Genomic DNA, 23,469 nt, shown 5'->3' with positions numbered 1-23,469 from the left:
TGCATATCTGCAACGGAGTCTCTCCTGATTGAAATACTAGCATACTATGTGTGCATAAATGAAAGCTAGATTTTGTCCCAGGGCCCCTCTACTAGACATGGCCAAGCCATTAGGAGGAGATGTGTCCCTTCTGCCATAGCAGCATTAAATGAAATGCCCTCAACAGGCTATTATACTATAACTATATATAGATGTGTGTGTGTGTGTGTACTGTGTTTATAAGTATATGGGGGGATACAATGTAGGGACATGAATGTACAGTACATTATGTGTGTGTATGACAATATGTCCAATGTATGTATGTCTTGTGTGTCTTGTATGCTTTTCACGTGAGACATAAACATGTGCAGGCTTTGAAAACAACTCCCTCCTGGGACAACAAAGATCATCTATGTAAGTAATAAATCAAATCTTGCCTGAGGTGGTTCTGTATTTTAGTGCTGTAAATTCCCAAACAAATTTGCAATAAATTACATTATTATAACCAAATGACATGGGCTTTAGGTTCAAATACTTTCAATTATGGATGCTCAGATCCGATGTACTGGATTTGTATCAACGTCGATATTGGTCTTATCAAGGAGCTTGGGTATTAGCTGTGACATAATCAGTTTATAATCAGAATCAGTATCAGGAGAGGAAAAGTTTGATCGGTGCATCCCTAATGAGCTCATCACTCATACAAAATCCAGTCATCAATACAGAATAACATAACAACGACAGAGGCCATTTATCCTGCATAGAGAGTATTTTTACTTTTGATACTTGTAGGCTATTCTGTACTTTCTAAAAGGAATGCTCAGGTGAATTAGTATTGCACTCCCATAAAGTTTGGGGACTTTTGAACAACAGAAAAAAAAGTTTGTAAAAGTGCCCCTTTAATTTCAAATTTAAATGCAGTACTTTTACCTTTAATGAAGTATTACATTGTGGTACTGAAATAAAGGAGCTGACGTCATGTGTGAGTATGTATGTATGTGTGTTTGCCCGCGGTGCTACGGCAACGTTACATTACTGTTACTACGTCCAAAATGAACCATTTACCAGAGCGCTTTGATGTTTCTGACGTCCTCTCAGCTGTCTGACTGTGACAGCACTGTGTTGTTCTGCTACAGGTTACTACACAGCCGCCCATTGGCTGCATTGACCGAGCAGAGCAAAGTAAGTCCCCGGAATTTTAAGAGCCGTACCATTTCTGTCTACACGGGGTTTTACAGGAAATTGTGACTGCAGGATGAAGCTTCCTCACCCTTTCGAAACACACATTGTTCACTATTAACACCTACTTGACGTCCATTTGACTCTATTTATTATGTTGGTACGCATAAGCCGAGAAATCCAATTGATTAATAACTGTGTCATATTTGTTCCACCCGCCGGATCAAGTTGACGGTTTGGCTCAAAATGGCTGGAGAGAAACAGTTATGAGGATCGACGGTTTTTTACGAAAAAATGAGCCTGTCGTAGCTTGAAGGCGCTTCCTCCACATATCTGGGGATCCAGGTGAGACATGTTTAAAGTTAATCCAACATTTACACCCAGCCCGCTGCTGTTAGAGAGAGAAAAACGAAGCCGAACAGGGCTCGTTTGCAATGTTAGCACGGTAGCATTTACATGCAGCAGTAAGAACCGACTAACAGAATGAATAGCAGCTTGTTGAACTCAAAGAACAGTCTTCACCAAGGGTTTACATGAAAGTGCACGTGCAACAAACAGCGGAGAGATATCGAAGATGTCATGCAGTGTGTGTGTGTGTGTGTGTGTGTGTGTGTGTGTGTGTGTGTGTGTGTGTGTGTGTAGCTAATGCAGAGCAGGCCTGCGGATAACCCTGCAGCTGTGCATCGCAGAGAACGTCATCAGGCTAGGATTCCCTGCAGTGAGCTCTGTACACAGACACCAGCGATCTGAGAGATGTGCAAACAGACATTGCACTGACTTGTATTGTGCTGTAAACAGGCTCACTACTGTCCTTAACTCTCCTCCTGAATGTCAGCAGTGCTGGATGTGCACCTGGACGTTGTGTAGACGTGACCCTCAGAGGAGGGAGTCAAGTTTGGTTTCTTTTTTTAATAGGCATTGTGTAGTGTAGCGCTGTTACAATTCCAAATTTTGCTGTGCAATTAATTGTATCAGAAATAATTGCGATTAACAATATAATTGTCTCTTTTAGTACTCTTTAGTCTGTTCCCTGAGCTAGCTGTCTCAGGCTGTACCACCTAGTGTCCTACAGTCTGTCCCCTGAGCTAGCTGCAACAGCCTTTAGTGTGTAACGTAAGATGTAAACCGTAAACAAAGAGTACCCCACATCATCTCCAGACTCCATCTGGAACTTGTAAACAAAATAAGACAATCAGCTACAAAACTGGAAATACAGCATCTCTTATTTATGAAAGTGCAAATTACATATATAAACAACAACAACAACAAATATGTGGACGGGATGGCATGTTGTAACGAGGTTCGAGTACATGCAGCAAATACTTGAAGCCCTATTTGTATTTAAAGGCTGGTTAAGCACTGTAGGGAGGAGAAGTTTTCTTTTGTCTCGTTCCAGTGATTGGTACAGCTGGGTGATGGCGTTGGACATGCGTTAGCATGTTAGATGTATTTCCACTCACATACCCAACAACTGCTGAACAACGCCGACACACAGTCCTCGTCTTATCCACCACTCTCTCGCCTGTACTACTGTAACTGACCCGAAGACCGAAGTTTTCGAGGCCAGGACAGCACCAGGCGGGAGGGCATGAGATGAGAAGGCATGACACGGAGGGCTCCAGGCTTCATCCATACAGTCTTGAAGTTTTCCCAAACTTGTGATCTTAAAGAGGCCGGTGGGTCCTCTAACTCTTGTGGGTCGCCACCACTCGCCATACTCGTCCTTTAGTGCTGCTATCTCTGACTCACTCTCTCACTGGACCGTCGACCTGCAAAAAACTGCATGTAGGCGGAGCTCGGCTAGCTTCAGAGCTAAGGCGGGGCTACAGATTAGGTGTCCCTAGAACCCGCGTATCTAACAGTAGTTCCGCATTACATTAGTTCCACATTACATTAATTAATTTGCACGCAAGTTTTATTTATTTTTATACCGTGTATTCTCCGTGTAAATTCATGTACCGAACCGAGACACCCGTACCGTTTCGGTTCAATATGAATACATGTACCGTTGCACCCCTAATGGAACAGTCCTTCCAGAAAAATGTGGAGTTTTTTTGTGATTGTTGCGGGCAAAAATCCTTAATTATGTGTCACGTTTTCTTAAAAAATGCGATGGAATATGCGGGATATTTATTCAATTTTATGCAATGAAATTGCGGGAACTTTTTAAAACTGTGGTTTCATCGCGGGGTTTACAGCTTTTAGATGATGTTCACGTCGCGTAATTACGTCACTTCATAACGTTCCCATGGCAACAGGGGAAAATGGCTGCTCTTGTGTGAAGTAAACGCAACATTTTTCATCTTTCTGCTAAGATATTTGGGACTTTTTACCAACGAAAATGCGTGGAATATGAAATCATGCAAGCCCTGCATATTTTGCGCGGAAATTGGCAATTTATGCGGCAAATTTCAAAAAATGTGGCCCCCGCATAAATACGTGGACATTGGCTGAATATGCATTGAATTATGAGACCACATAATCGCGTTTTTCTGGAGGGACTGTATGAAGTAAACAGTGCCCCTTTATTGCTATACAATTTTTTTTTTTTTAACTGTATCTCCCACTTGTCATTTTTGTTGCTATGAACGTGTGAATAGGATCAAGTACAAACTAACTAACAATTTAAATAATAATAAATTATAATAATATAGTCTGACTAATAATCACTTATATAATTACTATTTGGTATATCTAAACAAAATCAATGTTAGCAATGAGTTGCAGTTAAAGAAACTGCCATTATGTAAAAAAATTGACATAGATAAAAAATGTCTCCATAACGCCCAGCTCTAGTTGCTGTGGATATAATAATAAACTCTAAATGCAGTTAAGAACCTGTTGCCCAGTTCCAGCAGGAATGTAAATGAGCAAACACATGATCCTGTTGAAACAGAAGATATACTACAGTTATACTTGACGGAGTCTTATCTTATTGCACTTTAATGGGAGCGTGCCTATGTTCCCACATTTCTAAGAATTTCTTTTCACTGAAAATTAGGCCCTATGTTCCCACATTTACTTTTTCATAAATTTGTATCAGATTGTATCCCAATTTGGTAGCCAATTACACCCAACCTATTATCCAGTAGCAATGGACTACGGATGGAATGTAACCCTTAGGGTTAGGGTTACATTCCATCCGTAGTCCATAGGGCCTAATTTTAAGAAAAATCTTAGAAATGTGGGAACATAGAGCTGTGGGAACATTGGGCTGACCCCCTTTGTATAATTCAAATTACAACTAAATGCAGGCAGATGGGCCCAACGTTTGGGCAAATGATGATGATGACATATACTGTAAGACAATACAGATTTGTAAACCCTGAGAGATGTTGCCAGTATATGTTTATAGTGTGTTTATGGCTGTGTAGGGCATTGCAAGAAATGTTGCAAACTATGCAGCAGGACTGGATTTACAGGATATTTTGCATCAGTTTGATGCAGTTCCTCCAAATTGAGATTTCAGAATCTCTACTGTATTGTTATTCCCAATTCCATATACTGTGATAGAAGATTTTACTTATATCAACCATCCCCACTAAAGGGTCCTTATCACTTAATAACTGTGGTTGGAGTTGTGTTCTCAGATCCTGTCCTGTTTTAGTTTTTATTTTGCCCAAAAAAGCCCAAAAATAAATTGCCTACCGCAGCTTTAAGAAACCGTATTGGGAGAGAGAAGTACAATTGGTTTGTGATGCATGGAGAAAAGTTGTCTTTCTGTGTTTCCTAATAGATTCTGGCACTTCTCCACGGGGAGGTCAAAGGTTAGAGGCAGCTTCAGGACAGCTCGCCTCGAGGGAGTTTTTGTGTTGTCATTGAAATGTTGCTGACATGTTGCTTTTGTAGCTGAGTGAACCTGGTGCTCCACGTGAGCTAACGGTGGACAGAAACTGCACGAGTTCCTTGGTATACTTTTCAGGGCCCACTGTTACATAGTAGGAAAAGCTCTGAGAGCATGATTTCATCTGGCTTTTTACATTTGGAGTACTTTGGATGATGATCTGGTCTAGGGATCGACCGATACTGGTTTTTAAAGGCCGATACCGATCATTAGTGGTTAATGAAACCGATAACCGAAATGCATTTACAATGAAAATGAAAATCTTGAGGTCAGAATTAAGATTTTGGAATGTTACAAACTCCAACATAAAGCTTAGTTTAAATGCTTTAAGCAATTATTTAATAAATGAGAAACTTTCACCATAATCCCCAGTAACAGAGAGTCAGATGGTGTTGTGTGGGGGGGGGGCATGAAGTCAGACTCAGTGGTGAGTGAAACTGAAGCAGAGGGACAGACACAGAGCTGTAGCAGAGCCAAAGTACAACACTTTTTAATTCATTCACTTTATCAGTTATCAGGTAAATAAAACGTGATACAGATCATCTGCAAACTGACCAAAAACAGCCTGATAATCAGCCAGGGCCGATGATCAGTCTATCCCTACTTTTAGGCCTACTGTTACATACTAGAAAAAGCTTTCAAGCATGATTTCATTCAGCTTTTTTACATTTGGAGTACTTTGGAGTGATCTGGTCCCAGTGAACAGGCTGTGTGACAATTCATGGTCTCTGAAGTGTCTGACCTAAGATCAGGGTGAAAATTTAGATTAAACACCTCCTAAGATGTTAAAAATGTGGACTATGATCCGCTGGGGTGAAATGAAGATTCTGGTGAAGGAGAAAATTCCCCTCCAGTTTAATGGAACTGGGAATCTCTCTCACTGGAGCGTACAGTATATTCCAGAGAGTGCTCTCGGTTTTCCTTTTCCAGATACAGTTAATTATTTTACTAGCTGCGGCAGCTCAGTTTTTGTCACAGAAAAGACACCGTAAAAGGTCAGCAAACCCCACATTTCTTGGGTCTTTATGCAGGAAAAGTTGACTGAAAGAAAAAGTTTTCTTTTCAACAACAGTTTCACTTTTACAGTTTAACACCAACTCAGAACTGGTAGGTTCCTAGAACAAACACCATTTTCTTGGGGGCGTTTCAGTTGCTTGCTCTAGAGGGCGGTTTTGTGTGAGTCAGACTGTGACAAACTCATGCTAGGGCAACATTCTTAGGACCTGTATAGAGAAAAATGCTTTCACTGTTGCATCTTTTTTTTGTAGAAAAACTGCTGTATCAGCAATATTTAGTGTCGATGATGGAAAGCAGGTCACACCACACAAATCAGAGAACACTCTTTCACATTTGGTACAACTTTCACACTCATACCAGAAACTCCCACGACACAGCCAACACCTGCTCCATGCTGCCTCTTGATTATCATAGTTTAACACAGTTGACGCTTACTTTCCCTCCAGCACACGCTCCAGTTTGATTGTGCTTGTTGTCATCAGTCAGTGCGTTTACATGCAGTTTTAAAAAAAAGATTATATTCGGGTTAAAGCAATACCCTGATTTCTCAAACGCCATGCAAACACCTTACCCCGTTTCAAATCTGACTTCTCATCAACAGAGGTAGAGAACTCCTTCAGTAACGGGGGGGATTCCTGCATACATACCTTTTAAAGGTGCCGTAGGTATGATTGTGAAGATCCAGGACTTAGTCAAAAAATTTGAACATCAACAACTTCTCAGTCCCTCCCCCCTTTCTGCTAAAGCCCAAAATGGTCTCCTAAGCCCCTCCCACCACAAGGGAGAATGAATGAGTGTGCATGAGCTTTTTACTAATTTGGTGGCGGTCGGTGTAATTTTGACATAGGTCAACCGGAAGAAAAAGCCAGTTGTGCGTTGGCAGAGCGCCACCTACTGCAGCGGAGGTAGAGTTACTCCTGTCATTCTTCCCCACTCATGTATACGGGGAGAACTGGCATAATCTGGTTACTGCTGTGCATGTAAACGCACTGTGTGGGGAGTCCTGCTTTCTGTTTGTCGTGATTAACTGGCTCATAAAAACATCATGTAAACTTCCAAAAAGCTTAAAGGGCCAGTTCACTTGGTTTTATTTGTCCAGGTTTTGTAGATATCTGTCACTGAGACTTCTGCCTCCAGCAAAACTGGACACATGATCGCAACATTTGTAAAGTCCATGGCAACAGCCCTGGTTCCCGGTAACTTTAGGTAATCCACACAACACGCTGTTAACAGTTTTCACTGGATCTATTTTCTACCATCGAAGTAGTCCCTAGGAAAACTAAAGCAGAAAGAAAGAAAGAAAGAAAGAGAGAGAGAGAGAGAGAGAAAATTAATCGGCAACTATTTTGATAATCGATAAATAGGCCTACTACATTTCTTTTTAAAGCCAAAATGCCCAAAATGTGATAGTTCCAGGTTCTCAAATGTGAGAATTTGCTTCACGTCCTAGTCTGATATTATAGTCAATTGAATATTTGGGGATTTGGACTGTTGGTTGGAGAAAATAAGACAATATTCACCTATTTCTCTGGAATATTGTGATAGGTATTTGTCACTGCTTTCTGATATTCTGATCAGACCAAATAATAACTGGCACGTTAATCGATAACTAAAGTGGTCGTTAGTTGCAACCCTAATGACCACGGTTGGCCGTGTGTTCTGTAGTTTATAAAAAGAAGTAAGTTGTGATAGCTGCTGAAACCTCAGAGGGGGAGTTTTTTTTATTATTTTTTTTATTAAATCTAGTCAAATAAAAATAAACATATCTACATACACTACTAAAGCGAAGTGGCAAAATATGTTTTTTCTTAATTTGGATGAACTGATCCTTTTATTGCTCTTGACTTTACAAAATGTCCCTCTCTGCCTTGAGTGGCTGCCTTTTTGTTTGCCTTGAAAGAACGTGTCATGTTACACAAGCGCAGGTCACTTCAGTGACAGTTCATTTAAGGCACTTGCCCGAGTATGTGACCCAGCCAGTCATAAACACATTAATCAGCTTTTTATTCTGGATACAGTTCCTCTGATGAATTACATAGCATTTACATTTATTCTTCTTTTCAGAGCTGCTCACTTGGAAAATTGGTTAGCCTATACATTTGTTTTTAAAAGATTTTTTTGCAGACTCAGAGCAGCTCTCTGCCTTTTATAGATGAGTCAGTGTGGGGAACACACACACTCGCACAAAGCAGAGTTTGGCTGCGACGGCATCCTTTATCTCGCAGCTAACCGTGGGAAATGTCTCACACTTTAAGGTTCATCGCATACAATGATTATAAAAGAAGAATTACATGATATGTGATATCATTAATCACCAGGGTATGAGTAAAGGGTTGGCATGTAAACTTGGCATCCAGTGTAAACCCATGCCATGTGACCAACTGGAGCATTTACTTTGGCTGGCGAGCAGTGTGGTTTCACATGTGGCTAGATGAGGAGGGTGGAAGCAGGCAGAGGAAACTTAGATGCATGTCTAACATTTCCGCTCAATCATAACTAAGATCATGTTACCATAACCCACAAGATTTTTTTTTACTTCGGCGCCACTCATTGCAGGCTTTGAAGTAAGAGTCTTAAGTGGTAGGTAATACCAAAAAAGCCAAGGGTGTTTCCAAATCTTGTTGACATTTGCACGATCAGTATGATAATACAGCCAAACATTCAGCCAGCCATTCTGCGTGGAGCGGCTTCCAGGTTGGTCTGAGTGAAATAAGTCTTGGCCTACTTTTTCAATTATGGCATCTCTACGTTATGGGCATAATATTGACTTGAATTAAAATGCAACACACCCCTAAAAAAAACATTAATACACGGGCTAATTCAGTGAGGCATTCAAAGACAGAATCCCCTTGTGTAAGTTTTGGAAGAAAACCTAGAACCAAATTAGAAAGTCCATCAGCCTATTTAGCCTAATTGATTAAAACCATTGAAGTGGTCTTTTCACATTTAGAGTTCTTTTGTTGTTGTTATATCTGAATTGTAAGCAGCTGATATGTAACCCGTCTGTTAAGTGCTGCCCAAAGATGTCACGAGGGGAGAGTTGAAGAACAAGGAAAGTGCATCTCTAGTCTGAATAATGAATGGAGACCATATTGTGGATGGAAAAAGGGAGGATGTGGTTCGGTAATAGTCTGGTGAACATTTCTTTCTCTGCTAAATTGTTGGTCTTGCTATACTCTTGTTTCCAAGAAAAGTTAATGAAAATTACATGTGAAGCCTAACGGCTGACTTTTACTGGTTTTGTAGGCTGCAGGCAGCTATGGCACATCATTATATTAGGCTGCTCCTCTGAGCATTAGCATAGTTGCTGGCTATGTTCCACTTCTAGCAAACCAATTTGTTGGTCGTTGTGGGGTAGAATCAGGGCTGGGCAATATATCGATATTATATCGACATCGATATATGAAGCTGGATATCGTCTTAGATTTTGGATATCGTAATATCATGATATGGCATAAGTGTAGTCTTTTCCTGGTTTTAAAGGCTGCATTACAGTAAAGTGATGTCATGTTCTGAACTTGCCTGACTGTTTTAGCTGTTTTATTATTTGCCTTTACCCACTTAGTCATTATATCCACTTCACTGATGATTATTTATCTAAACTCTCAATAGTCAAGCCAACAATATTGCCGCAATATCGACATCAATGTATTTGGTCAAAAATATTTATATTTTTAAGATATTTGATTTTCTCCATTATTGCCCAGCTCTAGGTAGCATCATAAGAGGTTGATCAGAATAGACTGCAGCATCGGACCTGTATGGTCCTTGTAGCTGGCTGCTAGTTGTCAGGTTTTGTCATTTCACTTACTGTAATAATGCCTTCATGATACATCACAGGGTTCCTCTAAAATAAAAGTTAAGTCAGACATTTTTTTAAAATGGACTTCAGTAAATGCCGCTTTTTATTAATCTGGGTAGGGAAGTGAGAGAGCAGCCCCTTGAGCAAGGCCCTTAACCCCAAACTGTTCCAGCGGCCAACAGCAGAGATGTTTCCATGCCGATATTGGAAAAGCCTCCGATACCGCCTAAAATGCTGGTATCGGTATCGGCAAATACTGGAGTTTATACGCCGATCTGATACCACATTATTTAGCCCAGAAGAAAATCTACTTTAAAGTATTTTGTTCTTTCTCCGTTATGACTCAGTGTCAAAGTGTGTTATTTATGTTTTACAAAGAGTTTAACCTGAGCCAGGCAATACAATTCAAGATAGAATTCATATCACATCCATACAGGGATAGTAGTACACAGCCGTTTTTAAACTAAATAACATATATGTATTTTTAAAAACACTGGTATCGGATCGGTACTTGGTATTGTGCAAGTTCAGGTATTGGAAGGAAAATACAGTATCAGAACATCTCTACTTTTTGTACAGACCAGTTTCAAGGAACTGAAAGTATTGAGCAGGCCGTTTCTAACACAATTTGTTCTCAGTGATTAAAGGCTTGAAGAAAAAAAGAAAAAAAGGAAGTTGTGTTCTGCCACTATCATGAAAAAGTGGCGTGGTGGCTTAGCCGTGAGAGTTATTGCAATCAGGGGGATTGGCAGGGAATTTCTTTAAATGTTTAAATGGTTTTTTCTTCAGGGATTTTACTATGTGTACATAAGGAAAACTGTATTGCCTTTAAATAATGTTATTACTCTACGTATTACTTTTTTTACTAGAGCTTAAACAATTAATCAAATCATTTATTAGTGGAATCGACCGAAAATTAAACGGCAACAATCGAAGAATAGGAAAGAAACGGAATGTTGAATATACCTTAAAATGTGATTTTTGACACAGGGGCTGTCTTCAGTCAGTAATAGTGTTATTTTGGTGGTGCACATTAACACATTTTCAATAAAATTAGCACAGTAACATGTTGGCCCACAGTAAGCCAGAGCTCGTAGGACCCCTGGAGTTCTGACTGTTGGCTGACTTCCTGTTGGGTATAAGGGATGGCTCCAAGAGGCTTTACTTTTAATTCTGGACATGATACTGTACATATGCCTACCACCCCAACCACTACGCCCCCTTGGACACACCCAAGCACGAGAATAAAAATATCAACATTTTGACCAGTTGTGATGCGTGTGCACAGTTTGGGCATTTTCAAGCACCATTAGCCCCTCAAAAATGGATTCATTTGGCAGAATATTAATAATAATAATAATCCTATCAATTTCAATAGGACCTTTGCCGACCAACGGCCGGTCGGTGCTCGGGCCCTAATAATTAGGGTTGGGTACCGTTCACTTTTTTTCCGGTGCGGTATTGATACCGGTACCAGGAATTCGGTTCTGGTACCCAACGGTACCATTTTTCGGTACTTTCCCTCTGGAATAACAAAAAAATGAATTGACGCTGATCGGGACATCCCTACTCCAGATGTATTGAAATGATTTTCCGTTGCTGTAGAGACAGTAACGGACCAGTTAATTCCTGGTTAAATGTTTTGGCCTGTATGCAGAGGTAGAGTATACATTTTATTTATGCCTACCAGCCTAAATTTCTCAATTAGCTTCAGACATTAGGGAAAGTCAAAGTCATTTTGGGCCTATGTGTGTTTGTTCTGTCTGAGACAGGCTTGTGAATTTGAAACCCAAGCGCACGCCGTGTCATTCCTCTCTGGTGCCTCCTACCCCAGCGGTGGGCGCAGCGTGTGCATGGAAGGCGTTCTCTTTCATCCCCTGTCATTTGGCTGCTTCCCAAATATACTGTCTAACTGCTGCTCATTTCTTCTGCTCGATCCCACCCACTGTCTCCTCAGCCTCTCATCCCCCTGCGTATCTTTCTTGCAAACACATTTGTGTGTCTCCCTCTCTCCAGCCCACAGCTATGATTTTGGCGTCAGGGTTGCTCCCACTCCCTCCCTGCCTTGGATCATGTTACCCTGCCATTACTCAGTTGTTCCCCCTGCGAGGGTGCTCCATGTCAGGCGTAGCGGAGCCTGCCTGCCCGCTGCCTGCCTCTCTGGACCTGCGGACTCGCTCAGTTCAACCACAGACGCCCCTGGTCTGTGGAGTCACTCCAGCTATGGCACAGAGTCCCTGGAAAATTATGCAGACGAGCGAGCGGCGGGCAGCGGGGTTAGCTGCAGTTTTAGAGCTGTAGTTTCAATAACGTGGAAACTAAAGCATATAGGCATAGATATTATCTGACTGTAGGACAAATGGGTTTATCAGAAATCTTTTTGTTGTTGTTTACCCTTACACCCACAAACACAAAAGTGTTTACGGGGCAGGGTTATGAGCAGCACAACAAGTCCAGCCCTATACCGTGCGTCACAAGTTGACTGGTGATTTGTGGACCTCATCATTTTATGGTTATGTAATGTCGGTTCCGTTGAAACCTCTTGTTAAACCCCACGTCGCCCTATTCCCATAAAAGTGAGTGATGCAGGCAGTGGTACGAGGGTCTTGCTATCCCGTTAAGGTGGGTCTGTCTTCCTACAGTACGTGTCACGGGTCTGTACAGGTGGCTTAGCCAAAGCATGACACTGCAGAAACTTCACTGACTTGGCTTTATTGCTTGATTAATGCATGCTGAGTAAAACTACTAAATCTACTGAGGAATTGTGGGATCCTATAGGTCTAATTTACGAGAGTCATTGGGGGAAGGTGTGTACCTGTGTCTCTGCCCATGCCCTTTCATAGGGTGTCAACTTTTATAGAGGCTACAGCATCCTCCTCTATTAAGCCTGTTGTGCACTCTAGTGGAGCCATAACTCCCTCTCCTGCTCCTGCCAAGCTTTCAGTTCCTCAGTAATTTATTTAGGTCCGACATATGGCTGTCCTTTGCGATGCAAGGTAACATATCACAGCACAGGAAGGCCCGCTCAGGCTAGGCTAATCCTTTCTAATTGAAAGGGAGGCAGCGTTTTGGGCCAGTGGCTTGTATGGCGCTCATCTCTCTGCTTGTTTTACAGTAATGAGACATCTGGGGCTGGAGAGCAGAGCTGTTTGTAGAGGGAGAAACGGCTCTTGAGCCCTAGGGCCTGTAGGGCTGTCACAGACAAAACGACAAAGCTGACTGCATATTTACTCTTGTCTGTACGTGGGCATTTTTATTCTGCCCTAACACTGTCTCACAGTCTCATTTGCCTTGCTAATGTTAGATTAGATTAGTTTTATTGGAAAGAAAATGTCAATGCAGGTGTAGTGACATTGTAGGCTGTTTGTATTATTACTACGGATAGAAGTTTTGTTTCAGTTTTCACAGTTAAAATTAAAGTCCAATGATTGGTTTAACTTTGTCTGTGTGGAGCGTGCTGGTTGTGTATATGAAAACAGAATAGTTTGAATAGAACTACTACATATCTAGTTTATTTTGGCACATTTATTAGATCCTCAGGAGCACCTGAGCACACTAAACAAAGGCCCTGTATATACAGGGTGCACTCATTGTGTCTGTGTTAATGAGCAATAAGTGTGTGTGTATGTGTGTGTGTGTATATATATATATATATATATATATATATATATATATATATAATAATATAAAAAATTCTATTCTACTTTTTCCCCCAAAGTGATGCCATATGTCTGCCTATACTTTCAGTGTAATTTGCCACTGTTTTGGGTGTATCAAGTTGCAGTTGAATCTCAGAGGCCCTTGGTTCGTGGTGCCTGAAACAACCATGGTAATCTACAGACCTTATTGTAAACAGTTTTATTGAGCATTTCATTCTTTCTGGAAAGAGCTGTTGTTACTGAGCTATTCAAATATCTTTTATTGGGATTTGAGCACACATACCATTTGCCCATGAGCTCCATTGTACTGGGAAGGGGTATTTTTAATCCTCATTAAGTCACATCAAAATACTGTATCTGGATGGATATGTTTGAACCTTGGTGAGAGGAAAAATAGTTAAATGTGTTATGGCCCTTCCTAGTATAGTAGTGTACTGGTAACTAACCTGGAGCAGTGTTGCTTGGTAATACTTTGGCAATTATGGTTACTGTTGGCTGTCTGGACTGTAGGATGACCCCACCAATCACAAAGACCATTATGTTACCCCTAAATTGGGCCAGCACCTGTCCTTCAGTGTGCCTTCAATGCTTCTTCTTTCTGGCACAGTTGCACAGTTTAGTACAGTACCACAGCAACATTTGTCTTTTATTTATGGCTACACCCTGACATGGTTTTATAGTACTTAGGTGTCTTACCTCTGGTGGTCCTGGCTGAACACCGTGCTTGAGTGGTACAAACACAAAGGGCAGTGGCACTCAGTATATATAGTGGATTTTCTTAGCTTTTAGCTCGTACCGCCACCTTGTTTATGTGCCCAAAGCTACAAGCAGCCATACTGGCCTTGCATTGCCATTTTCACACACTAACAGTGACCTGGCAGTGTATTAAGGCAGATCTGCAGCTACACTCCAGATCCAGTTGGACACGCTAAGCCCTCTTAACAGCTCACCAGAGACCTTTAAATTACTTCTTTTTTTACGAGCAGGAAAGCACCTCACATGTTTGAGGAGAGATTTTTCTGTGTTTTTACCGTTATGTTTTATTTTTTCTGTCTCAGCGGCAACTACAGTACACACAAATACAAATGGTTTGTACATCTGATATCTTTGCTCGTGCAAGTAAAATCTCTCTCACGTATACTCACGTGTACGCACCACACCAGTATTACTTCATGTTTTATCCTACCCAGGAAAAAATATGCTCGCACTCTGAAAGGTATGAAACTGACTAACCTTGGCAAAGATACTTGAGAGGCTTAAGGTTAATACTAAACCGCTGAAATCCATTATTTTGGTTGGTTTGAGAGCCGAGATAGCAATGGTTCAGCATGTACCTGTCAGTACTAAATGATTGCTTATTTCCTGCCAGAGGAGGGGGGGGGTAATAGCAAGCAGCTGCCTCAGCTGGACCTTACCTTTCCTTTCTGTAAGCCTGCTGTTCTACCAAGATGGCCTGCATGCCAAAACACCTACACTACTTGTGTTCAAATTCTGCACTGCCTGTTTGAGAGACCAACTGCCGTAGGTGGTGAGTAATCAGGAGTACAAGGAAAGCTTGATCCACCTTGATGAGTGGTAACTTCCTGCGAGGCAGTGTTGGAGTAACTAAGCAATACGAGCAAATGAAAAGCATCATTGTTTGTCCAGCGAGTTCACTCAGCGCTTACTACTTATGACAGACCTTTTTTTATTCTTCCTACTGTGGCTTTCCTTTGTGATTAGCTAAATGCTCCATCGATCCGCCAAGTTGCGGTACCCGGAGCGAGGGAGCCATATTTATCACACAGTGAGAGGGGCATGCAGGATGTTGCACCGGCTGTCCCTTTTTCATTGGGAAACGATAAACGTAAATCTGTGGATTGCGTCCGTGTGATATAAGTCTACGGCGGACTAGGGAAGAAGGGGGGGGGGGCGATGATATGCACCGCTTTCCTCAGGCAGTAGAATTAGAGAGCCGGATCTCTGTGGGGTTTGCTGACATTTAAGGAAAAAAAGCCCACCTTCAGCAAAGGCAGACTTGCAAATCAGTGTCACAAGTGCAGGATTGTTGCTCTGAAATGGGAGCGAGGATGCGAGAGCTTCCGAGGAGCCCCCTCAGCAATGCAGCGGTACTGTGGATAGGGCAAGCCTTCTCCCTGTGAATCACAGCTAATTAACGAAGTAATTAAGATCTGAATCGCTGCTCAGAGAAGGACTCCAAATTGTCTATACATTCAAATCGGCCATCAAAACGAAATCCCTTCCATTCATGAAAGGGGTAAATGAAAGCGTTCAGACCCTTTTCTCTCTATTATCCTCGCCGTGTGTCACACAAGGGACATATGTTGAAAAGAGCAAGCCAGTGTTACGGTGAGTTAAAGCCCTCTCTGCTCCCATCAGAAGCACTGTTCATAATGCATTTGCTATACATATTTCAGCTTGAGTGAATTTATTTCAATAAATAATGTCAGTCCAAGGACACGCTTCGATCTTTCCACGGCGGCCACGCTGACTGTAAGCCACACCATATTGTTATCTCATTCCTCTTGTGGCAAGTGGTAGATTAACAAACACTTTATAAACATGGCACTGAGCATGTCCACAGTTTTTATCATCACTTCACACTGCCAGAATAACCTCTTTCTATGATGGATGTTTTTTCCAGGTTTATTCTGCTGCTACAAGCTGCAAGGATATCTATGGGTATGGCCATAATGTTAGGATTTACAGGGATTTCATATAGTGGGCGCACACTGGATGAGAGTTATGGCTGGGATTAGGTCCAGTGGGCTTTTTTTGGGAGGCAGTGTTTAGGTGGCACTGTCATCTACTCTCTGTTTTAAATGCTGCATATTTTCTTTGAGTAGAATGCTTCATGGGACTGCAGCTAGGCCTGTAACAATTTTTGCACAATTATCTAAACGCAATATTTTTTAAGTATCGCCGTTTCTTTGTTTAACCGCAATTATTTGTTAACATTAGCTAAGGTCCTATGGGTATGACTGATGGTAATTATCAGTTTTATGTTCATTTAAGAAAAAAATGTTTTATAATAATAAAGAGGCGTGGTTTACTTGTGTTATTACATTATCTGGGTCACATAACGGTGATATAACCCAAAGATGTATCCTGGGATTCATTCAAAAGTTTACCATCTACAAAATGCACAGGCACAGAATATTATGTATAGACATTCATGGTTCCAGAGGACCAACGCTAATGTCCTAATCCCGACTATTGGATGGATTGCCATAATATGTGGTACAGATACTCATGGTCCCCGCAGGATTAATTGTAACTTTGGTGATGATATCACAAAAATCTATTTATATTACATTGCATGCACACAACAGGGTTTCCCCTAGGAAATTAGTTAGCGGAGGTGGACACTACTTTGAGCCTGGTGTTCGATTAGTGAAAGATTAGGCTGTTTGCCTCTACTTTTCCCAACCTGCTGCACAACTTTGAAGGTTTTTTTTTTCCTTCATGAAATTTGGACGTGCTACTTAATTAATTACTACAAAGAAAATGAATGAATCGATCGGTCAACGACCTCCTGAGCTGAATCAGACAAGATCCTGATCCATCTTATCAATTATAGGGCTGGATCCAGTGCTTAATTTGTAAAGTGGGAGGTCCCGCAGAGCGGGGGTGTGGATCCGGCGACTTAAAACGGGGGTTGGAGGTAACGAACAAAAAAAAAATGACACTGCCTACGTAGCTTCTCTGACAAAAAAAAACGCTGTGTGTACATTATTTATTTTTTTAATTTATTATTTCAGGACAATGCATTTTGCAATTTGATGAACATGTACAGAAGTACACGTAAAAGTGCCAGATTGTAGCCCAAGGGCTAATTTCCATCTGTAGTCCATTCATCAGGTAGATATTATAATTCATTAGTAAATGTTAAAACAAAGACACAATTCATTAGTATGCTCCATCAAACTAACACGTCACAGCATACAGGTAGAGATGACCACATGCTTGGTTAGCTCCAAGCCAGATCCAAGACCAAACATATACAGCAATAACATTTGTTATATAAAACAGGGAGAAACAAAATGATAGAAAAATAAACAAGACAATTCATTAGTAAGTGTTAAAACAGAGACACAATTCATTAATACGCTCTACTGGGCTAATACGGTACAGCATGCAGTCAGAGGTGGTTGCACGTTTGATTAGCTCTGAGCCACACCTTCACCTGGCTCTTAAAGGTGGTCAGAGTGGGACATTCCCTTATTGTTGGGGGTACTGTGTTCCATAATGCACTACCTTTAATAGATAGTGCATTATGGAGTCCCTTTTGACAACAGCTCTGGTGATCCGAGTCTGTCTGTATTTAATAAACTCTTGCAGTGGTGGTGGCGCCAAGCCATGTAGTACTTAAGCATATTGAGGAAAATTTACAAAAATTATCGAAACTCAGTAAGTTGTATTTTTCTAAGATCTTGCAATGATGATAAGAAAAAGGTTTTTTATCTGGAGTTTTGAGTGCCTTTTTGTACAAAAGCTCAGAGCGATGTTTATTTTTATTTCAGAACATGCACTGCATCGGTGTGAAATGTAAAAAAAGAAAAATACACTGCAACAATCGTTTTCACAAGCAGCAATTATCCATCGGACTATTAAATTAACCAAAACACCCACCGTGGTCTCCACATTCGTGATCGGCAAAAACAGTTTCTGCTTGTTTGGGATCCGACTGGCCAGCGTTTTTGAAAAAGTTAAGCAAACTTTGTTGTCTTTCTGACATTTTTTCCCCTGAGTGAAATGAGGCTATAACAGCAATCTCAACCAGCACAAGCTCTTGTGTCACTTGAAGTGCAGCGCTGCGCTGTTGAAGTCCGAATATTCAAATACTCAAATATTTGTTTGATGGGTAGGTATTCAATTTTCAATTTTGGGATTCGAATATTGTTTTTTTTTGTTTTGTTTTTTTTTTAAGAAAAAAACCGTGCATGCAGGCTGAAATTCACAGTGGTGTTTTGTTGAGCTTAATCTGCTTGCTAAATGTCCGCTAGCTGCTGGCTAATTAATGCAGCGCTATGTCGTCCATCTCAGCCAAGAACTGAGAAATGCTGAGTTACAAGCAAGCAGTCTGATGTTTGTAGACGTCTGAATGGTTATACTGTAGCAGCCTGGTGTTGTTTTCAGGCGATTTGATAAAGAGAAACATAGTACGGCCGTACATAATGCCAATACAGTGAGACACCGGCTGACTGAGCATTCATTCACACACCCACTGAGTCTGTCGTCGCCCGTCACTCAGTCTGGTAAAAACGCAGGTCTTTCCGTTTGTTTTGAATGCCTGCGGCAAAAAGTTTAGTCCAAATCAACTTTTGGAAAAAAGCAACCCGACGTCAACCTGCTGTGGACAATGGTGTAACATTAACCACCTATCAGACTCGTCAGTCGCGTTGTGCGAGTCCCATAACGTTACTGTAAAAAAACACTACGAAGGTAAAAAACAAAACACATGCACTGAAATGCCCAGGGTTTTGTGTAACAGGTGACTCCAATAAGCAGTCGGCTTCATCTCTCGCTTCGTCGCATTTTATTTCCTCTCTTTTTCATGAAATGAAGCTGCCTTCAAGTGCAGTCGGAAATGTTGGTTTCCCCTGCTGCTGCCACCGAAGCTTTGAATATTCACTGTTTAAAAAGCACCGAAGCTTCGAAGCTCAAAAAATGATATTTGGTACAGCCCGAATCGATTTACCAGATGGCTATTTAAGCTATTGCCTCCCTCATTAAATATGCAGCCTTTGTTGTGTGATATAGTGCCATTGCGAGTTTTTTTTAGAAGCCTAATAAGCTTAATAGTATTTACCATACAGAAGTAATTTCTTCTGACATTAGAGGAGGCATTGTTGTGGGAAACCAATGCACAGGACACCACTTAACTAAAATTAGGCAATCGGACAATGTTTACATGTTCTGTAGTAACCTGGGTGCTGTAAATATACGTATATATGTGTATACATGCACTGTGTCAGTTGTCAGAATGCTGGCCTACCCCTTATTTTAACCATGGCTTGGATATGTTCACTTGTGTAGCTGTAGACTAGATTTTGGCGCTACTCTTGTGTACATGTGTTTGTGTGTATGAAACTGCTTTTCCCCAGCTGGGTCACAGGACAGCGCAGGAATGGGCCTCTTACATTGGGATTTACTGGTTGATAAGTGTTTTCTGCTCAGGGTACAAAGCAATCCCCTGTTTCCTGAGCTGTCTTGTGCAATTTGTGCTGAGCTCAATGTAGTGCCAGAACATTTCCACTTATGTTTCACCTCAGTCTATATACTCTGCCGAATTGACACACCAGGCCAAGACAGTGATGGGGAAACTCAAGCGGAGTCTATGTTGAGTTTAGAGGCCACTACCTTTTTTTCTTTTTTTTTTCCAGTGCTTTTCTTGTATCACTTTGAGCCCTGAGTCTTCACACATCACCTTTTATGAACACTGATATAGGTATCGGATCAGGCTCTCAAAGCTAAAAAAGTGTTACTCTCAAGAGAAGTGAAACTCAAGTTCTTAGAAAGTCTTGCTAAATTTAGCATTTGTAAAAATCTAGTATACCTATACATGCGGACAGGCTTTTATAACCTTTCAGGTTACATTTGAAATTTGTCACATAACCCAAATCACTTCCTCTTCTCTTTCCTCTCAGGCAGGAAGGGGTTACTCTCCATGTTTCCTGTCCAATTCCCAGAGCTCCGGCTACATTCTGATTGCTTTCTTGATGTTAAACATTCCCAGGCTCCTATAACCTTCTAGCTTGCCTCCGCCGTCCAAGAGCCGTCCCAGGTGAACGAGTGGGCGAACCTCCTGTTTTTAAGGATAAAATCTCTACACGTTTTTTTTTTTCTCACAGGGGGTGGGAGATACAGGGACTGGAAGGGCAGGGAGTCGTGTGATGGGAAAGCATTCTTTCTTTGCATTCCATTTAGTTGGTGTAAGGCTGTGGGAAAGTATGTTTTTCAAACTATGGTTAGTTTAAGACAGTGTTTCTTAAATAAACGAGGTACGGCTGTATTGGAGCTGAAGGTATGATTATGGAAAAACCAGGGCACAGCATGTCGACCCATTTAAAGTGTGATGAAATAAATATGAGTCAGTCAACTTGAGGAACATGCTTCTCCAACTCATATTTTCTGCATATCGAGGTTAACATGTGCTTCCCTTTTAAACGTCATCCCTTTATTTCTTTTCATCCACGACTCCTTCCCACTCACTTCCTTCCCACCTGAGACACATGATCGACGGCTGAGTTATGTTATCTCGTCTGAGTCAGCGGAGCCTTCACATCAGTCATAAAACAAACGGGATCCAGATTCAACTAACATGTCTGTGTGGAGGCTGCGGTGACCCAGGAGCAGAGCTGAGCCAAGCCGGACTATATTTAGCCCAGTGTTGCTCAGGCTAATTGCCCTCCCAGGCCTAATCATTTCCAGGCTCTGCTGCTCACAAACGACTGGAGGGGAGGCCAAACACCCACTAACCTCATGTTAAAGAGATGTCGGCATCAATGGGGCTGTCAGAGCGCTCCACAGACGAGACAGATTAGCACAATATCCTTCCTCCTCGTATGCTATTAGATCTTCTATAAGCGGATTGGATTGGAGAGTTCAGTATTGCTGTCTGTCGTAGTGTATTAATTGAATATGTTTTCCTGCTACTGTATCAGTAATGACGAGAGTCTTGGCAGCATCCTCTACAGGCGACATTGGGAGGTTGTCTTCAGTTCATCTCTGCTTTTGAGCCCTACTTGAGCAATCCCCTGTGAATGATAAATCCCTCCACTGCTGCCTCCCACAGCCAGCTTAGCTCCTCAATGTGGGTCTAACCTGGGCTGGAAAGAGAAATGCACCAGTGCCTCTGCACCGCTAAGCTCGCCCTAGCTGTAATGTGGCGTCGGTGGAAAAGTTAACTTTGTGTTATTTGGTTCTCACCACCCCCCTGTGCGAGTTCCTGTTGGTGTTGAGTTGCGCCGTTTCCTGTGTGGTTCCTGTCCCAGAGACTTGCCCAGGTTAAACAGCGGGCACACGATGGCCCGGGTCAGGGGGGGGGAGGGCTTTGTGGTGAGGGCATGGTAGGATGAACAGGATGGGTTGCCTCTCTGCCTGATAATCAACCCCAAGCTTCCTCCTTGATCTAGTTCCCAAAAGGCATGCTGGGAAACCTGATGTTGTTCCAAATCCTTTTCTATTATGCACACCTGTAATGGCACCAGGTGGACTGTCAATGACAACGATAATATTATACAGTTGGCTATTACTGAAAAGGAGCACGTCTGACAAATTTAGAGTAAAAACCTGATCAGTGCGGACTCTTCCAGGATGACAATGCCCCCCTCCACAGATCGGTGACAACAGATCAGAAGAGTCATGCAAACAGGCATGTTTTTAAATGTACTCCTGCCGCTTTCTAATCTGTATGATCTGTCCTTAAAGCTAGTCAGTATTCTCGTCTTTAGCATTATAAAGTTTCTCATTACTAACAGGTCAAGGAGCCCATGATCTCTACTTCAGGGTTCTTCAACGTTTTTTAGGCCAAAGCTTTAACTGAGACAGAAACGGAGCAGGGACCCCCTACCACATATTGTATAAAATTAAGTAGCATAATAAACTGGGCCTACCATAACGTGTGGGTGGGCTTAGACCTTTTAGTGCATAGAATACTAAGCTATTAAATAATTGTTGGCATTATTTTGTAAAACCATGTTTTACTGTTAAAGAGCTCATATTATGTTCATTTTCAGGTTCATAATTGTATTTAGAGGTTGTACTAGAATAGGTTTATGTGGTTTAATTTTCAGAAAACACCATATTTTTGTTGTACTGCACATTGCTGCAGCTCCTCTTTTCACCCTGTGTGTTGAGCTCTCTGTTTTAGCTACAGAGTGAGACCTCTCACTGCTGTAACATCTTTGTTGGGAGTCGCACATGCTCAGTAGCTAGGTAAGGATTACTAGCCAGTCAGAAGCAGAGTATGAGGGCCCTGACAGTACCTAGGTAAGGACTACTAGCCAGTCAGAAGCAGAGTATGATGGCGTGCCCTGACAGTACCTAGGTAAGGACTACTAGCCAGTCAGAAGCAGAGTATGATGGCGTGCCCTGACAGTACCTAGGTAAGGACTACTAGCCAGTCAGAAGCAGAGTATGAGGGCGTGCCCTGACAGTAGCTAGGTAAGGATTACTAGCCAGTCAGAAGCAGAGTATGAGGGCCCTGACAGTACCTAGGTAAGGACTACTAGCCAGTCAGAAGCAGAGTATGAGGGCGTGCCATGCTAGCAGCTAGGTGAGCATTGTAACGTGTGTTCCAAAGTGACCACGTGTGTCTCTGAAGTAAAGGCTGGACTACAACAGAGCTGTTTGGAGCAGTTTGTGAACAGTGTTTTCTGTTGGAGATGGTAAGTCCCTTTGGGGGGTGACTTTGGGCGTTTTCACTTTGTAAACCTATAACATGTACAAAAAAGATATATAACACAATAAAGGAAAGGGAAAAAGCCAAAAAGCATAATATGAGCACTTTAAAACTACATGTGGCACAGTGATACTTAGGATTAACTGTGTCTGTGGATGGCGACCTTAGTGCTTTCCTTACCTAGAGGCCAGTAATCATCAATGTTTATTTTTTTCACAAAAAGGCTGGTCTATATTTGCTGATAATATGTTAGATTCATGTTAAGACATTTGAATTTTTGAAAGAACCTTAAAAAATGTACAAAAACTCTAATTAGGCTCGATGTAGAAGAGCCATCGGGAAGGTTGAAATCTGAGCTTGCCTCCTTTAAAAAAATGTACCTCCATATGTTGTAGCAGTAGTGGGGTTGCAGGCTGTATAGTCAAACAGTCAAAAAGTGAGCTGTGAGCCAGAGGCAGAGAGAGAAAGAATAAGTGAACTGTGTTTGTCAGCTTTTTAAACCCTGAAATTGATTCTTCTTCTGCGCTCTTTATTCTAATGACAAGCTAATCCCCCCCTCTCCTGTTTATTATTATAAATTATT

At 41.6% G+C, this 23,469-nt stretch overlaps 1 protein-coding gene across 1 annotated transcript in view; it reads left to right on the top strand.

Annotated features, from left to right (window-relative positions):
• The first annotated feature begins 1,234 nt into the window (after positions 1–1,234).
• LOC144537005 (zinc finger protein 438-like) overlaps positions 1,235–23,469 on the top strand; it is a 58,405-nt gene continuing 36,170 nt past the window's right edge. Inside the window, 1 exon segment of the mRNA XM_078280396.1 lies at positions 1,235–1,503. The gene's annotated coding sequence lies outside the window, so the exon portion shown is untranslated.

This window comes from Sander vitreus, chromosome 22 (genome assembly GCF_031162955.1).
Source record: "Sander vitreus isolate 19-12246 chromosome 22, sanVit1, whole genome shotgun sequence".
Lineage (NCBI taxonomy): Eukaryota > Metazoa > Chordata > Actinopteri > Perciformes > Percidae > Sander > Sander vitreus.
Note: the sequence above shows the minus strand (reverse complement) of the source record. Positions and strands in the feature narration are given on the sequence as shown.